Raw genomic sequence first — 11,632 nt, forward strand, 5'->3', positions numbered from 1 at the left:
GCCACAGGGAGCTCTCGTCTCTGAGCAGGAGTCCATATATGTCAGTGATAGTTGTTGTTACTGTTGCTAAGCACATGGTGCTTCCTCGCACTCCCATCCCTTTGCACATGCTATTCTCTGTACATGAGTCTTTCCCTTCTCAGATGGACAACTGCTCAGTTTTTAAAATCCAGCTCAGTGTCCCCTTTGGAGCTGCAGAGGAAGTGACATGTGCCCTCATCTTTGTACATACCCCCATGCCATGCTGTTCAGAAGTCCCATGGACCCCCCAAACCTTCCATTCATCACATGGGGGTTATGAATGGCATCTGTCCATCATGATGCCTATGGGTCAGATAAACAGATTCATAGTCCTGTAGGCTGTGCACATTACGAAGCCCTTGGCAAGCATGAGAGATGTGTGTGCTTGTAATTATGGGAGGATGTCGGTTTCTGACCTGCCAGGGCATGGCCAGCCTGTCCCTCACTGCCCCACGTGACCCAAGGCCCAACCTCCTGCAGGAGCCCCCTTCCTGTCGTACAGTAGGCCATATCTGCAACCCTGCTCACCCTCCTTGGCTCCCAGGTGCTTTGGCCTGCTCCTCGCCCACCTGCTGGGAGCCAGGGCAGTCAGCCATGTGCTGGTTGTAAGCACAGGCGCCCAAGGTGCACTGCCAGCCCACCCAGGGAGCCCCTACCCAGGGAGCCCCCACCGTTCCGCACCCACCGCCTGCCTCTGCTTGCTCCTGGGATCTGGGGGCCTCCCTGACTGCTGTCCTCTACCCCCAGGCTCTCCTCCTGCTCAGCTTGGACTATGTCTACTGTAAAAATGGAAAGGTCCCCTCCTGGCTCCCACCCACTCTTGTTCCTCCCTCCTCCTCTGCAGCTTGCTTTAATGTCCTTGAATCCCTCTTGGGCCCTTTAACAAGCCTTCCTTCATACCCTTATCAAGCACTGTCTGAAGTACTTACTCTCTGCGGGGCCTTGTGGGAAATCCAGCAATCTATTCATTGTGAGCACTCATTGTGTCTTACCAGCACCCTTAGTTAGTCTGCCATCCTGTACATTGCAAGTGTTGCTTCCTCATGCTTTCATCCCTTTGCACATGCTGTTCCCTAGGCACCTAGAACTCCCCTTCCTTCCTTCTCCCTGACAACAGCTCATGCTTCAAGGTCCAGCTCAATGTCCCCTTTGTTGCCTTTTATAAAAGCCCCTGCAAGGGAAGTTCATTATGCCCTTGTCTTCGTACACATTCTCCTCTCCCGTGCCCACCTTAGCCTGGCAGAGGCATGGGGCTACGTTCTGAGGAGACCCACTGGGCCGTGTTGCTTGGGTTCACAGCAGACTATCAGTGGGCTCTAACACTTAGTGATGAACTTAAAAACTAGATGCCATAAGAGGGAGTTGTCAGAAACTGTCCCCAACATAGTACCTACCTATTACTGCAGCTGCAGCCTAATCTTTATTTGATGTCACGATTAGTCTCCTGTCTAACGTTATGTATCAGCTGACACTCTAGTGCGTGTTATTTTCTAATACCAATCGCTTGTGTTCTGGTTGCGTGTATTTGGCTTGTTTGCTCCTGAGACCCCGAGGAAAGTATCACGGAGTCTTCGGGAGGAGCTAAGTCTTGCAACCCGTCCTGCCTCCTCTCGCGTATCCGTGCTTGCCTCCACTCGTCCACAAGGATTTATTGTGCACCTGTTACAGCCATTGTGTATCAGGGTGACAGGCTTATATTTCCACTCAGATGTGCAAAGGAAATGTCAGTTCTTTATTTTCTAGAATTTCGTTAAGCATCCTCGCCGCACAGATGGTGGAGAAACTTACACTTGTCAGTTCATGAGATCTCGGCCTCCGGTGGTTTAGCGTCTCCTTCCAGTCCAGGGACTGAGTCTGTCCAGGTGTAACTCCCCAGAGAGCTGGGAAGGTGCTCCGTTTGAGATGACTTGGTCATATAGATAAATGCCTGGTCTTTCTAATGTCCACCCTCCCCCCCTTCTCCTGCCCAAGATGGCATCTGGGTATATAGATGCCAACTATGTGTTTGGAGCATTGAAGGTGGCAAGGGAGAGTGGATGGAGGGCTCCTGACTTCACAGTGTCCTTGGATGGTCCCCACGGCGGGCGGGGGGACGGGGGGAATGTGGGTCTGAACTTGGCTGTGTCTGCCTGGCATGTGTTGAGCCTTGCTCAGCCTGATCCTGTCCTGGGCATCTGTCCTCTGAGCACAGGCAAGGCCCCCGAAACGTGGCCTGCTGCCCTCTCTGACCAAGCCCCACTAGGCTCTCACTGGTGCTGCCTCCTCTCCTGAGATCTGCCTGGGCTCTTACCTGGGCAAGACCGGTGTCCAGCCTGGGCAGCCTGAATGTGAGAGGCTCCTGGCTGAAGGGTCACTTGGCCCCGGTGGCAGCAACCTCCCTTGGCAAGAGCCCCACCCTGAGTCTCCACTAACTTCTAAATCCCCCTTAAGTACAGATGGAAGCCCTGGTTCCTTCCCATGGCACAGGAGAATGGAGGGTGCTCAGAGGGCACACTCGGGCTCTCCCTGGCCTGGATTGACACAGAGCATGGGGAGGGCCCCTGCAAGGGGTCTCCTCCCAGAAACTCAAACAAAAATGGGGCAGAAGCCCCCTGCCCACCCCCATGTTCCTCACTAGCTTTCTCAACAGGGCCCCTGAGCTGGCACTCAGCTCACAGGTGATGTCACCGGCTTCTCACCTCCCTCTGCGTTTCTTCCTCTCTGTCTTCCTCCCACAATCCCCCGAGGTGGAGAAGGCCAACTCTAGTCTTCATTCTTTCTGACCTGGACTTTCCTACACCCTGGACTTCCTCCCTAGGCATTCGGCCTCCTGGTTCAGCCCAAAAAGTGGAAAAGATTTCCACTCTCTCCCTTAACAGACGCCGTACATCCACTCCCCATATGTCAATCATCCTCCTACAGACTCAAAAATTCCTTCTCTCAATATTAAAAGTTGAATATCGATCCCCTGTGACTCCCACGTACTTGCTTTTGACTCTGGACTAAGGAAGTCTCAGTTTGCTTATCTGTAAAATGGAGAGCTAACAGAAGCCACTTCGTAGGCTGCTGAGAAGACTGAATGGCGCGATGTAGATCCAATGGTTGGCCCGGGATGAGTGCTGGGGAAATGTGAGCCACTGTCACACTCCCCATCCTGGAGGAAATGCACATGAGAGGACAGTTCAGATTATTGTTCCCAAAAATATGATCCTGGTTTCAGCCGTTAACATGTACCAAGCTCCTACCATGATTGAGCACCTATTGTGTGCTTAACAGACAAAAGCTAGTCTGGACAGAGGGCAGGTGGAGGATAGGAAAGAGACAATAGGAGCTGGCAGGTCCAGGCCTCTCCTGGCTGACTTGCCTGGTTGCTGTGATCAATCTTCTCCTTCAGACATGAGCCTAGCAGGAGACACCCTGGGCACCAGAGTCCCCAGTGCGGGTCCCAGGACTTGGCATTAAAGCCAGGGCTGAAAGGTCTTCTGCACCTGGTCCAGGTGGGCAGTCTCTGAAAGAAGTGACCATCAAGGCCAGGTGCGGAAGGTTCTGTGTCACTAGGTCACCGAACGTACCTACCTCTTACATTCTGTGGGCCAGAGACCGCGGGGTGGGAAAGGAAACGGGGGAGGAAAGGAAGCCTTTGTTGAGCAAGCATTCTAACCTCAGTAACCCATGAGCACAGATTCTATTCCCGGATTTCAAAATTGAGGCTCAGAGATGTTGAGCTGTTTTCTCAGGGTCACAAAGCTAGTACGTAGCAGAGCCAGAACGTGCATCCCTTCATCCCCTCAACACATTGTGTTCTCCAAAGCACGCCCCCCTCCCAACCTCCGGCCTCTCGGCTCCCGTGTGTCCTGGTGTCTCCGGATGGGAAGCTGCCTGCCATGTGTGAGCAAACTGATGGTCTCCTATTGGAAGAGCCTGCAGAGATGCAGGACCAGCCTGGTCCCTGCAGAGCCCCTGCCGGCGACACCAACTCTGGATTGGATTAGATAGAGGGTCACAATGTTTTTTTCTTAACTTGTTCTCTTACCTTTCTTTTCCTGTTGATTTTAGAGTGAGGAAGGGAGAGAGAGTGAGAAATACAGAGGAGAGAGAGAGAGAGAGAGAGAGAGAGAGAGAGAGAGAGAGAGAGAGAGAAACAGTGATATGAGAGAAAAACATTGATCATTGGCCTCCTGTACACGCTCCAACCAGGGATCAAACCTGCAACCTGGTAAACCCACAACCTGGGTATGTGCTCTGACCTGGAATCAAACCTGCACCTTCTGGTGGACAGGATGACACTCCAACCAGCTGAGCCACACTGGCCAGGAGTTACCTTTTTTTTTTTTAAATAAAAAGGAGGAGGGGGTATATCCGGCTGGGAAAACACAGTGGTGGAGGCAACTTGATAACCGATGGTTTTCTGAGTGCTTCCGCCTGAAGGAAGCCAACAGCTGCGGCATATTGGTTACATGGAAATCATTAAGTCATTCTGGGAAGGAATGACAAATGTGTGTGCCTGTGTGTATATGGCAGACATGTGTTTACTACAGAGCGAGGCACCCACAGAGGGAATTGCCTCAATATCGCCTCCAGGCCAAAAGAAGGAAAACGAAACGCCAGTAAAGCTCTATTGCAGGAGACGATTCTGAAAACCAAATTCTCGGCTAGTGTGGAGGTTGAACTTAAAACTCAGAGGGAGGGATTGTCTATTCTTTGGCCTCTAACCTAACCAGAGGACTCCCTTTAGCAAAAGGTAGCACCTTAGGGTGGAACCAGCCTGGACAGGGGGTCAGGAGCCCTTGGACTGGTTTCGCCTCCTTCAGTAACGAGAGGATGACCCTGGGGAAGTTTCTCTTCTCTTCTGGGCCTTAGTTTCTCCGTGTAAAATGAGGGGGGCTGACAAGGTGGTCTCCGGTGTCACTTCCTGCTCATATCCCATCAATGCCTTATAAAATGTTACAGCATAAACTCTGTGGGCCTGAGCTTCCGCTCCTAGAACAGCAAGCCCCGCCTGTCCCCCAGCCCCACCCAAAAAGTGTTTCCTTTGGTAAAACTTGATTTTTCTATAAATCTCATTTGCCTTGTTGCAGGTGATCATTTGCATCCACAGCTAGGTTTTGCCCCCAAACTAACTCCCCAGGATGTAAGACAAAGCAAAGAAATTCGTTGTTCCCCGCAGAGGTGCTCACATCCCAGACTCGGGTACACGGAAGGGCTGACGCAGGTCATGGTTCGCGGGACAAGGCACTGGCGTCCCCAGGTTAGGCTTCTGAAGGAGCAACAGCGGGGACCTGAGACGCCTGAACCCACTGAGGGGTGTGCCTGGGCCGAGGGGTGGTCTGGCCGCGCAATCTGTGTTGAGTGAGTGTGTTGGCCTGGAGACCGGGGAGGACGGGGCAGCAGCCAGTTGTTGGTCAGACCCAGTGTGATCCTCTTGATGACCCTGACAATAGAGACAATGTTTGTCTCTGTCTTAAAGTGGCAGAGTCTGATCTGCAACCAGTTCTCTCACATCGCGGTCAGCACGCTCTTAACCACACACGCTAATGCAGTCTCTCAGCCTCGGTGCCAGCAGTCGTTCAGACCAGAGAACTCTTAGCTTTGGGGGTGTTTTGGACTGAATGGTGTGTCTCCCCAAAAGCCTTATGTTGAAGCCCTAACATCCAACATGATGTTCTTGGGAAGTGGGGCTTTGGGAGGCCATTGGGTTTAGATTAGGATTAGTGGCCTTGTAAGAAGAAAAAGAGAGAGAGGTTTTCCCTCTCTCCGAACTCACACATCTACGAAGCCACAGGAGCACACGGAGAGAAGGTATGTACACTGAGGAAGAAGGCCTTCCTGAGAACCGAATCTGACGGAGTTTTGTTTGGGGCCTCCCAGACTCCCGAACTGTGAGAAATAAATGTCTGTTGCTTACGCCACTCAGTCTAGGTCAGTGGTTCTCAACCTGTGGGTCTCGACCCCTTTGGCGGTCGAACGACCCTTTCACAGCGTCGCCTAAGACCATCCTGCATATCAGATATTTACATTACGATTCATAACAGTAGCAACATTACAGTTATGAAGTAGCAACAAAAATAATTTTATGGTTGGGTCACAACATGAGGAACTGTATTTAAAGGGCCAGAAGGTTGAGAACCACTCAGTCTAGGTGTTTTGTTCTGGCAGATGACCAAGTCAGGGGGACTCTTCTGTGCATTGTAGGAGGTTTAAAAGCATCCCTGGTCTCAACCCCCAAGGTACCAGTAGCCATCTCCCCAGTTGTGACAAATACCTGTTTGGACACTGCCCAGTGTCCACCGAAGGGGAAAGTCCTCCCCAGGTAAGGACCATTGCTCGGATGTCAGCCCAAGGTCGGAGGAGAAGGTGGCACCCAGAGAACACTGTGCTTACAATCCAGTGTAAGGAGTGAGCCAGGAGGCAGAGGTGGGTGTGGGTCTGCAGCAGTCAAGGCAGCATGGAGCAGGAAAGGAACATGGGAAGCAGATGCTAAAAAACCGAGATGTCCACAGCACCTTCTTGTGATGAGATATGAAGAATGGCTGAGTTGGCATACATCTGAGCAGGCACCGGTGATCCGGAGTCCAAAGCCTTTTCATTCATTCACTCAAGGGCGCATGTGCCGAAGGCCCACTGAGTGCCAAGCACTGAGCTGGCCCTGGGAGCCAGGATGAATGAGCAGCGCTAGCCCGCCTTCCAGGAGTGGGTGTTCTAGGGAGAGAGACAGGAATGTTCATGCCATCGTTGATAACAGCCGTACCCAGATGTCAGTTGAAGACTTCGCAAACCCTCGGGATTCAAGGAAAATTCCTTGGCCTTCCTCAGAATTTCTGCTAATCTGTGGTGCCCTCATCATCTCCAGAACCTGCAGCCTTTGGGGTACTAGAGTCCCCGTGGCCATTGTCCCCCAACACAGCCACACCAGCATCAAGTCCAGCTGCTTCTTGACTCAAGAGAGAGCAGCCCGGCCAGTGTGGTTCAGTGGTTGAGCATTGACCTATGAACCAGGAGGTCAGGGCACAGGCCCAGGTTGCAGACTCGATCCTCTGTCGGGGGCATGCAGGAGGTAGCCGATCAATGATTCTCTCTCCCTCTCCCTTCTTCTCTGAAATCAAATTTTTTTAAAAAAGATACAGAGAACAGACTGATGGTTGCCAGAGGGGGGAGATTGGGGGGCTGGGTGAAAAAGGTGAAGGGATTGGAAAGTACAAATTGGTAGTTACAGAATAGTCACGGGGGTGTAAAGTACAGCCTAGGGAATGGAGTCAATAATATTGTAATAACTACGTACGGTGCCAGCTGGGCACTGGAAATAACAGGGGAAACACTTTGTAAAGTATATGATTATCGAACCGCTACACTGTACGCCTGAAACTAATACAAAATAATATTGAATGTCAACTGTAATTGGAAAAAAATAAAAATAAATGTCTTAAAGAATATGACCATTCCCTGAAGCCCAAATGCACAATTGCTACAAATTTAATAAATATTTTGAGATTGGACGTAAATTCAAAGAAAATAAAAAAGCTCGGCTGCTTCTCCTGCTCCCACCACAGACAACCGTCTCCCCGACCCTGGGCGGTGTGCTCAGTGGACTTGCCCACCTCCTCCGTCACCTCCCGCCTCCACTCCTCGAACCCCCTCCCTGTTCTCCAGTCTGATCTCATCTTCCCACGCAGGGCAGTGCCCGCCACCAGGAGGCCGAGGCTCCCGCCAACCCAGGCCCTGAGGAGGCTCACCTTCTATCCCAACCACTTTCCAAAGTATTTCCCCCACAGAAACCTCCCTCCCTAAGGAGCACTCTGGGAACAGTTGTTAAAATGAAATAAAATCAGTGTAGCAATATGTGGTAATAAACACTCAGCATAGTGATTCAGACGAGATTCTCTGGAGTTGGAATCCCAGCTCTGCCTCGTAACAGCTGTGTGGGCCTGGGCCTTGCCCTTCCCTACTCTGTGCCCTTCATTTCCTCTTTCATTTGTGAAATGGGGGCAATAGGAACATCGTCCACACGGGGTTGTGAGGAATGAGAGGGAAACTCAAGGTGGAAAGTGCTTAGAACAGTGTCTGGCCCGTAGTAGGTGCTCAGTACTAGTAAATGTTGGCTGCTGTGATCCCTGAAGGATGGAGGGCTTTGGGATGGAGTCTGGGACAGTCACAGGGCAGGGGGATGGGGAGAATTCCAAAGGATGAGGAAGAGTTTGCCCCCAGGAACCTCCAATGCCCTGAATTGTATGGAATCAGGCCCTGCTAAGTCGTGCGTCCCTTCTCAGCCTCGTTAACTTCCCTCTTGGCTTTCCCATCCATGTCCCATTCCCACGGGGCTCAGTGAGACACTTGGGAAAATATTTTCCAAAATAAATTTCAAGTCATTATCTGACCCAAACCACCCGGTTCTGCAGCCCAGCCCTGTCTACTAATGTTACCGCCCTGCCCCTATTTAGACTGGGGTTTTAGCACTGACCGCCCTGCACCAGGGCTTCCCTGTCCTGCCACCTCCTGCCTGAGTCATCCCGTGATGTCACAAGCCTAGATTTATGGTGTTGGCCAGAGCAGTCTCAGGGATGACTATAGACGGGACCAGCTTCGAGTCCAGCTGTGAAACCAGGCACACTGTGTTCCACCTCCCACCACCCCGTTCTTCCATGATGTCATGGGAATCAGACAGAACGGCACTGCCTCCACGCTCTGCTCATTCTTTCTGTTTGACTGGGGACCAAGGCCTTTCTTGAAGCCTCAGTTCCCTCATTAGTAAAAGGGTGTGTTTGACAATCCAAGTAAACAGCCTAAGTGAGAGTGCCTGTGTCAAATGCAGTAGGGTCGTCAACATTTTTTGCCACAATTATGGTGCGTAACAAATCACCCCAAAACTCAGTGGCTTAAAATAACTATTAGCTCAGCCGATGTGGCTCAGTGGTTAAGCGGCGATCTATGAATCAGGAGGCCTTGGTTCGATACCCAACCAGGGCATAAGCCCCGGTTGCAGGCTCGATCCCCACTGTGGGTAGGAGGCAGCCGATCAGTGATTCTCACTCATCATCGATGTTTCTCTCTCTCCCTCTCCCTTCTTCTCTGAAATCAATAAAAATATATTTTTTAAAAATAACCATTAATCTTGCTGGGAATTGGCTGGGCCTACCTGGGCTTGGCTCCACGGTGATAGACCAGCAAGCCCGCGGGGCATGTTCTCAGCATGGCAAGTACAGGACAAGAGGGGCACATCCAAGAGCACGAACACATTTTAAGCCACTGTCTGTACCATGTCCGCTAGCATCTTGCTGGCCAAAGCAAGTCACATGACCTAAGTCCAGGATTTAAGGACAGGAGAAGTATGCTCATCCTCTAGTGAAAAAAACTACAAAGTCACCTGGCATAAGATCCTGATACAGAGAGGGGTGAAGAATTGGGAATAATGCCATCTGCTACAATAAGTGGTCCTGTGGTATGTCCCCTAATTTCCAGCTCTCCTCCGCATCCAGCGTCCTCTTGGCTTCACATCCTCGTCACTGAAACTCCCTGTCAGGAAAGAATGGAACACTCACGCTCACGTATAAACGGCCCGGAACTGCTGGATAGCACCTCAGCATTTGATCCAGATGTTGGGATGTGTTGACACGCCCCAAGCTCAGACTCTCCTTAATGGGATCTGGAGGCTCGGAAATTACTTGAAAATGGAATAACCCTCTCGCCATGTGCTTCGGTCAACTTGATGCCATATCCAAGCATCCCCCAGAATCAGAGCAGGGGCCACCAGGAACTCCAGCCCAGCCTCGTATGCCTGCAGCCTTCGAGGAAGAGACCACCAACTGACCTTCTCGGAGGTCCTTCAGTCCCTCCCCTGTGGACCCCCTTGGATTTAGTCTTTGGCTGGAGGAGGGGCGTATTTGATGGCATCTTCCAAGGGCAATGGCCAGTTTTCTCGTGACGCAGAGAATAAGTGGGAGAGAGAAAACCTAAACAGGCAAAACAAGTGGCCAGCCCAGCCCAAGCCCCTGACAGTTGCAGGGATATGCAGACCAGGTCTGATTCAAGGCCAAGGTCCCCAGCCATGCAAGGTGGGGGCCTCAGGGGAGTCGGCCCTTGTCTTTCATCCTGATGACTTCTTACTGTCTGACACCAAGTGCTCTGCCTGAAATGTCCGCCCTTAGCACGCCTCCTAAGAAATGGAGCCACAGAGGGAGAGGCCCCCTTCTTCCCACCATCTCTTTGCTTCTCAGACTCTGCTCACAAAGGCAGCCCTTCCCTCAGACCCGAGCAAGCCTCACGCAGAGTTTCACGGGCGCAGGGAGACCTTCTCAAGGTCTTTCCGCTTCTGTGACGCTGCATTTGCAACCCTCCTGGAGCACCTCTTATAAGACATTCTGCTCTGTCTTTATTCATCTATTTTCCCAAAAAGATCTAGTGCGGAGAAGTGCTCAAGAAATGTTTAAAACTCAGATGTCAATCAGATTGCTCCAGACAGGGCAGTCGGCTGGAGCCCTCCCCCACCACCGTCCCAGGAGGACTCAGATACAAGAAACAGAACTGGATTTTTTGTAGGGTTCAACTGATTTTCTATTTCAAGCACCAGTGTGGGCAACACCCAGCCAAGTTGGGGTTCCCTCCCCTTCTCCTAAGGCTGTGCCAAAGTTTGGGGGCTTCCGTTAGTCCCGAGGTGTCAGAAGGGAACTGTCACTGTCAATGGCAGCATCCACCAGGCATCCACTGAGATGCCCATGGCCCTGTGGTCCCCATTTAACAGTCCACACAGGTTGAATTCAATTCATTCCATCCCCATGGTCCCTTTCAGGTCACCCTCTGGGTCTGGGTCCCTCCTGGTTGCCCAGGACTCACTCTCTCTCTGCTGTTCTCAGACCTCATTAGGGCAGAAAGCCCTGTTGGCGGCTCCATCTACCCAGACGGTTCATCAGCCATTTCCTCCCTGGATCCTGGCCGCCTCCCCAGCGATAGAGTTCTGCCAGGAAACAGTGCACAGGTCCGCTCTGCACCTCAGGGTCCCCAACCTCCTTGGAGTTTGCCACCCACCCCTGACCTCATGCTCCAGAATCAGGGTTCAGTTCCCCATCTCCCTTCCCCCAGAAAACATCCACTGCTAAGGTTTTCCCTCCTCATCTCCCCTCTCCCCCGGCAGGGGAAGTCCTCGCCTCATCTCAGAAGTGAGCCCTGCTCTCACTCACCCTACTCCTCCCGGATCTGTGGCCTGCCAGGCCCAGATTCTTTGGTTTTCTTAAGGACTCCGGCTTTTAAAGCTCAAAAGCCAGGAGGTGTTTCCTCTTCTCTTCTCTTTGCTCTCTCCTGTCACCTCCCTGTCCTGAGGCAGCAGCGACCCCAGAACAGACCAGGGGCTCCCGTGAAGGAGAGTCTCAAGAGAGAGAGGGGGCAAACCAGGTTGAAAAAAATGACCAGTTGAAATTGTCAGCAACCTCACCCAGCCTCACACACATGAAAGCCTGTGTTAGTTTTAGGGCAAACAGAGCAGCCAAGTTCAAGGTATAAGGAGGTACTTCCCTGCCTCTCCTGGGCCCTTTAGCACTCCCTTTCACTGTTCTTCGGTTTTAGGGAAGGATGCTGGGCCCCTGGGACTTCCCTTCCGTAGTTTTGTAAGAAAATTAATCTGAAGGAAAGAATGTCACTGTCAAAA

Source organism: Myotis lucifugus, unplaced genomic scaffold (assembly GCF_000147115.1).
Source record: "Myotis lucifugus unplaced genomic scaffold, Myoluc2.0 scaffold_1548, whole genome shotgun sequence".
Lineage (NCBI taxonomy): Eukaryota > Metazoa > Chordata > Mammalia > Chiroptera > Vespertilionidae > Myotis > Myotis lucifugus.